The sequence below is a fragment of the Eumetopias jubatus genome, unplaced genomic scaffold, assembly GCF_037043125.1.
Source record: "Eumetopias jubatus isolate StellerSeaLion01/CBP00866 unplaced genomic scaffold, mEumJub1_p1.0 scaffold_6, whole genome shotgun sequence".
NCBI lineage: Eukaryota > Metazoa > Chordata > Mammalia > Carnivora > Otariidae > Eumetopias > Eumetopias jubatus.
In genome coordinates, this window is record NW_028274812.1 from 83,138,424 (window position 1) to 83,146,207 (window position 7,784).

A 7,784-nucleotide genomic window follows, 5' to 3' on the forward strand; every position below is an offset into this window, starting at 1 on the left:
CCCACTTGGTCGTGGTGAATAACCCTTTTAATGTACCGTTGAATCCCATTAGCTAGTATCTTGAGAGTTTTTGCATCCATGTTCATCAGGGATATTCATCTGTAATTCTCCTTTTTAGTGGGTTCTTTGGTTTTGGGATCAAGGTAATGCTTGAATGAGCTAATAATAGAATGAGTTCGTAAGTTTTCCTTCCATTTCTATTTTTTGGAACAGTTTCAGAAGAATAGGTATTAATTCTTCTTTAAATGTTTGGTAGAATTACCCTGCAAAGCCATCTGACCCTGGACTCTTGTTTGTTGGGAGACTTATGATTACTGATTCAATTTCTTTGCTAGTATGGTTCTGTTTAGATTTTCTATTTCTTCCTATTTCAGTTTTGGTAGTTTATATGTTTCTAGGAATTTATGCATTTCTTCCACATTGCCCAATTTGTTGGCATATAACTGCTCATAATATTCTCTTGTAATTGTTTGTATTTCTTTGTGTTGGTTGTGATCTCTCCTCTTTCATTTATGATTTTGTTAATTTTTGTCCTTTCTCTTTTCTTTTTGGTAAGTCTGGCTAGGGTTTTATCTATCTAGTTAATTCTTTCAAAGAACCAGCTCCTAGTTTTGTTGATCTGTTTTTTTTTCTTTTTATTCCTATATCATTGATTTCTGTCCTAATCTTTACTATTTCTCTACTCCTGCTCGATTTAAGCTTTATTTACTGTTCTTTTTCCAGCTCCTTTAGGTGTAAGGTTAGGTTGTGTATTTGAGACTTTTCTTGCTTCTTGAGGAAGGCCTGTATTGCTATATACTTCCCTTTTAGGACCATCTTTGCTGCATCCCAAAGGTTTTGGACTATCATGTTTTCATTTTCTTTTGCTTCCATGTATTTTTTAAATTCTTCTTTAATTTCCTGGTTGACCTATTCATTCTTTAGTAGGCTGTTCTTTTTTTTTTAATTTTTAAAAAAGATTTTATTTGAGAGAGAGAGTGAGAGAGCACAAGCAGGAGGAGGGGCAGAGGGAGAGGAAGAAGCAGACTCCCCGCTGAGCAGGAAGCCCAACATGGGGCTTGATCCCAGGACTCTGGGATCATGACCTGACCTGAAGGCAGACACTTAATCAACTGAGTCACCCAGGCACCCCAATAGGCTGTTCTTTAACCTCCATGATATGTTTGTGGTCCTTCCAAATTTTTTCTTATGGTTGGCTTCAAGTTTCATAGCATTGTGGTCTGAAAATATGTATGGTATGATCTCAGTCTTTTTGTATTGGTTGAGGCCTGATTTGTGACCCAGTATGTGATCTGTTCTGGAGAATGTTCCATGTGCACTCGAAGAATGTGTATTCTACTTTAGGATGAAATGCTCTGAATATATCTGTTAAGTCCTTCTAGTCCAGTGTGTCATTCAAAGCCCTTACTTCCTTGTTGATCTTCTACTTAGATGATCTGTCCATTCCTGCTGAGTGGGGTGTTAAAGTCCCCTACTATTATTGTATTATTATCAATGAGTTTCTTTAGTTTTTTTATTAATTGATTTATATATTTGGCTCCTCCCAAACTAGGGACACAAATATTTACAATTGTTAGATCTTCTTGTTGGATAGACCCCTTTATTATGATATAGTGTCCTTCTTCATTTCTTATTACAGTCTTGGTTTAAAATCTAGTTTGTCGGGGTGCCTGGGTGGCTCAGTCGTTAAGCATCTGCCTTCGGCTTGGGTCGTGATCCCAGTGTCCTGGGATCAAGCCCCACATCAGGCTCCCTGCTCTGCGGGAAGCCTGCTTCTCCCTCTCCCACTCCCTCTGCTTGTGTTCTCTCTCTCGCTTTGTCTCTATCAAATAAATAAAATCTTTAAAAATAAATAAATAAATAAATAAATAAAATCTAGTTTGTCTGGGCACCTGGGTGGCTCAGATGGTTAAGCGTCTGCCTTCAGCTCAGGTCATGATCCCAGGGTCCTGGGATCTAGTCCCACATCGGGCTCCCTGCTAAGGTGGGGAGACTGCTTCTCCCTCTGCCTCTGCCTCTCTCTCTCTCTGACTTTCATGAATAAATAAATAAATAAAATAAAATCTAGTTTGTCTGATATAAGGATTTTTATCCCAGCTTTTTTTTGACATCCATTAGCATGATAAATGCTTCTCCATGCCCTCATTTTCAATCTGGGGGTGTCTTTGGGTCTAAAATGAGTCTCTTGTAAGCAGCATATCGATAGGTCTTATTTTTTTTATCCATTCTGATGCCCCATGTCTTTTGATTGGAGCATGTAGTCCATTTACATTCAGAGTAATTATTGAAAGATATGCAGTTAGTGCCATTGTATTACCTATAAAGTTGCTGTTCCTGTAGATTGTCTCTGGTCCTTTCTAGTCTTTTTGACTTTTGGTCTTTCTTTCCTCTCAGAGGGTCCCCTTTAATATTTCTTGCATGGCTGGTTTAGTGTTCACAAATTCATTTAGCTTTTGTTTTTTCTTGGAACCTCTTTATCTTTCCTTCTATTCTGAATGACAGCCTTGCTGGATAAAGTATTCTTGGCTGCATACTTTTCCCATTTAGCACCTTGAATACATCATGCCAATTCTTTCTGGCCTGCTAGGTCTCTGTGGACAGGTCTGCTGCCAGCCTTACATGTCCACTCTTGTAGGTTAAGGACCACTTGTCCCACACTGCTTTCAGAATTTTCTCTTTTTGCAATTTGCAAGGTTCACTATAATATATCGTGGTGTTGACCTATTTTTGTTGATTTTGAGGGGAGTTCTCTGTGCCTCTTGGACTTGAATGCCTGTTTCCTTCCCCAGCTTAGGGAAGTTCTCAGCTATAATTTGTTCAAATAAACCTTCTGCCCTTATTTCCTGCTCTTCTTCTTCTGTGACTCCTGTTACCTGGATATTATTTTGCTTTATGGAATAGCTGAGTTCCCTAAGTCTACCTTTGTGATCTGATAGTTTTCTTTTCCTCTTCTTTTTAGCTTCATTATTTTCCATAATTTTATGTTCTATATCACTGATTCACTCTGCTGCTTCATTCGTCCTTGTTTTTGTGGCCTCCACTTGGGACTGCATCTCAGTTACAGCATTTTTAATTTCAGCCTGAATAGATTTTAGTTCTTTTATCTCAATAGTAAGGGATTCTCTAGTGTCTTCTATGCTTTTTCAAGCCCAGCTAGTATCTTTATAATCGTTTTAAATTCTAGTTCAGACATCTTACTTATATCCATATTGATTAAATCCCTGGCTGTGAGGGATGCCTGGGTGGCTCAGTCATTAAGCATCTGCCTTGGCTCAGGTCATCATCCTAGGGTCCTGGGATCAAGCCCCACATCAGCCTCCTTGCTCAGTGGGGAGCCTGCTTCTCCCTCTGCCTGCCTCTCTCTGACAAATAAATAAATAATGTCTTTATTTTTAAAAAAGACAAAAAAATTAAAAATAAATAAAAAAAAATAAATATCAATCAATCAGTCAATTAATCCCTGACTGAGTACTACTTTCTGTTCTTTCTTTTGGGTTGAATTTTTCCATCTCATCCTTTTGTCCAGAAAAGAGGAAAGAGGGAAAAAAACAAACAAAACAAAACAAAACAAAAACAACAATAGCAACAACAACAAAACAAAAAAACCTAAATCCTGGGTGTGTTTTGTTTTGCTTATTAAAATGAACTAGATCCCAAAATAAGAAAGAAAGAAAAATATATGTACATATAAAATAAAATACATTGAAAGAAAACAAAAAATTAAGAAAATATATATAAAGTATATATAAAAATTTTAAAAGAATTAAAAAAATAAGGAAGTAACTGAAAAATAATAAAAAACTAAAGAATAAAAGTACAAAGATGCTAAATACTATTTTCCTCTAGAGCTGAAGCTTTGCAGCCCTCTGTGACCAGTAAGCTTGATGTGAGTGAGGTGTTTGTGCTGGTCTTCTGCGGGGAGGGGTCTCTTGCACTGATTCTCAGGCGGACTTGCCCTAGTGGAAATGAGCCTCCAGTGCACAGGGAGGCTGGGCTTGGTGTAAGCAGCGCCAGACTCCACTAGGTGGTGCTGTTTTGCTCCCTGAGTACCGATGCACCGGATGAATATGGCAGCGCCCCTCTCTCTAGCCCCAGAGCGGGAAAATTCGGGACCCCACTTTTCAATGAGCTCTCACAGAAGAGCAATCACTCTTGTCTCCCCAGTTTCTGTCAGAACTCTTGTGCTCACCCTGAGTGCATCTGAGCTTTTTTATCTCAGGCCCGGGACTGAGTTTAAAACCTCCAAATTTTAGGGACTCCTCTGGTGCTGACTTGTGCTGTTCCTCCTGCAGGGGAGGGAGTCTCACCACGCTTCTACTTTTGGCTGGACCCAGCCTAGGAGAGGAGAGCGGTGGCACGACCACACAGCGGTTCGCAGTTTATGGCAACACAGAACAGAAAGCCGGCACCTAGACTCTCTATTCCCAGCCAGCTTCCCCACGCTTCTGCCTGGTAACTGCATTGCTTAGGCACCTCCCTTTCTTCTTGCGACCCAGGGGATCCTCAGATCAAGGTATTACACCTGGGATTCTGCCCTGCTTCACCACCTGAGCCCCTTTAGGCCAGGCACATTCCTCACTGTAGTAGACTTTTAAAAGTTCTGATTTTGTGCTCCGATGCTTATAATACTTTGCCATAGCTTCCTTAAGCAGGCTCCCTCCCAGCTGCCATATCCCCTCAGCTATATCACACCTGATTCGAGTCTCTTGCATCTCCTACCTTCCAAAAGGTGGTTGCTTTTCGACCTATAGACTTGCAGTATTTGTTTTCTCAGACCTCCAATTGATTTCTCGGGTGTTCAGAATGATTTGATAACTATCTGGTTGTATTCCAGGGACAAGACAAACTTAGGGTCCCCCAACTCCTCCACCATCTTAACTCCATCCGCCTCTGCTCTCTTTTATCAATACTCATTAATATGGTCTCAAAGGTTGTCCCACTACAACTTCTGCCATACCCCAGGCTGGTGCACCTTTTGACATTTATAGGGTCATGGAAGTAGGCTAAGAGGAGTATGGCAGGGCTAGTGGGTAGCAGAAAGTCAGGGAAGATGAGTGCGTGCTTGGTTAGGGTACTTGATGAATGGGCACAGGCCTGGTGGGCACTAATGAAAGCCTTTGCAAGGCTTGGGAATCCTGGGCTACCTGTGCAACACGTCATGCTTTGTCAGACCCTGCAAGCAAGCCCTCTTGCCCAAGGCTCAGATGCTTCTGGAGCACAGCTGAAGAATTCTTGTCCTCGCTGGCTAGTGAGGCAGAAATCCTCTTAGTCTTGTAGAGTCAGGAGCAGCCAAATGACACGGAGTTGATGTCATCATTACAAATTCTCTCTGTCCCTGAAAAACTAAGACTGTGGAGTTTAAGGAAAAATCATGTTGTTTCTAATTTATAAAATCTGATTAAAGGGGTGCCTGGGTGGCTCAATCGGTTGAGCTGCAGTCAGCTTGAGATTCTCTCTCTCCCTCTCCTTCTGCCCCTCCCCGTGCTAATGTGCACATGTGCACACACACACTCTCTATATAAATAAAATCTTAAAAAAAAAAAATAACATCTAGAGCCTTCTTAGATCACCCAGGCAATATGAACTTAGTCTTCACATTTGTGTAATCAGGGCTACAATTCTCAACGTCATTTTTTACTTTTCCTTTTGACTCCTATTCTCCTAGTGCCAAGGCCACTTGTTTGCAGAAAGCTGGAAGTGGGTTTCCTTTTGGTTTACCTTACCTTAAGGTAGTAGCGCTTTGGTGTCCTCATTTAATGTGAGGAGTGTCTTAAATTCTTCGCCTCTAGTTGACCTTGGTCCTTGATTTTTTGTCACCAAAGTAAAAATTCAGTTTTTCAGTATGGGAATCTATGCCTGTGAAGTTTTTACTAGAGATACTGGCTCCTGTGGGTCATGGAGCTTCCAAGTCAAAGTGGACCTCAGACCCACCAAGGTGGATCTAGTCTCTTGCCCCTGAACTGTCACCTGTGAGTGCCAGTAATTCTAGCTCCAGGCTGGTCATATGGACTTCTGCAAGGGCTCTTCCCATGAACACCCAACAGTGCTTTGCTCACAAGCTGAGATTCCTCGCATATGCTCCTGAGTGAATCTGATGCTAAGTAGAGTGGTTGGTGGTATTGAGTATGTACATTTAGTTTAGCACAGGAAGTTGCCAGAGCCTCCCTCCACACTGATCTAGCAGAATAGGGTCATCAAACATCATCAAATCCAAAAAAGAGGTTTGGAGTTGCCAGTGCTCTGCTTTATGCTCTTGGGTTCCTTACTATCCTACCAGCTTTTTGGCTTTTCCCAAGACTTGTAAGTTCCTTACTATCCTACTAGCTCTTCTGTTTTTAAGTAGACTTATAAGAGCTCTATGGGCGCCTGGATGGCTCAGTGGCTTAAGCGTCTGACTCTTGACTTCAGCTCAGGTCATGATCTCATGGGCTGTGGGATTGAGGCCCTTGTCAGGATCTGCACTTAGGGCGGAATCGGCTTGGGTTTCTCTCTGCCATCCTTCCTTCCTCCCCCCCACCCGCCCCACACTCACTCACTCTCTCTAATAAATAAATCTTTTTTTTTAAATTTTGTGCTTTGCTTTTAAGCTCTTACATCTTTTTAAAATTTAAATTCAATTAATTAACATATAGTGTATTATTAGTTTTAGAGGTAGAGTTCAGTGCTCATTACATTCTAATAAATCCTTAAAAAAGAAAAAGATTCTTTCTTTCCTTTTCCCTCCGCCCCTCCCTCCCTACTCCCTAAAACAAAAAACAAAAAACAAAAACCCAAAAAACTCTGCCCCTCACCTCCATTCCCACTCTGAAAAAAATAGAGCTCTTTAGAAATATAATTCACTAACATAAAATTCACCCATTTAAGGTGTAATTCAGTGGTTATTAGCATATTCAAACAGTGGTGTTAAACAATCACCTCTACGGGGACACCTGGGTGGCTCAGTTAAGCATCTGCTTTGGCTCAGGTCATGATCCCAGTGTCCTGAGATAAAGCCCCGCGTTGGGCTCCCTGCTCCATGAGAAGCCTGCTTCTTCCTCTGCCTGCCGCTCCCCCACTTGTGCTCTGACAAAAATCTTAAAAAACAAAAACCAATCACTTCTATGTAATTCCAGGATATTTTCATCACCTCGAAAAGAAACCCTGTACTTAAGACTTTATATTTAATCCTGCATTTTGGTAAGGACAGTTTAGCTGTTAGCATAGGCCACCTTTGCTGAAAACCTGTCTATAACCCATATTAATGTTAGCCATTTACTTATTTTAATGCTTCTGTTTATAGTTTTTATTAAAAATTTGGTTCTTACACACTTTGATAGGTGTTTGCACTTTTTGTTATGAACATATTTCATTACTAGTTTCTGACAGGTGATACATGCAAATGCCAAAAACAACTCAAAAAGTACCTAAGAGCAATGAAAAGTATCAATTGTCCAATTACTCAGACATACATTTGCCTTCCCAGAGGCAATTACTAATACTTCTTACATATCCAAGAATATGCTTCTGTGCATACATATAGTCTAATAAAACATTTTTCACTTTGAGATCATTCTATCTGTATGGATAGAACTGCCTCATCCTTTCTAGCGTGTACATTTTATTCCATTGCAGCACTCAGATTGCAGTTATTTTCTAGAGATTTATGCACAGCATTGAGAATGGCTTGAGATAACGCTATTTCTGTTTTGGTATCAGTTATACTAGTTTTATAGAATGATTTGAAGACTCATCCTTTTTAGTGTTCTGCACAAGATTTAACCCTCTTGAAGGCCCTTGATTACCAT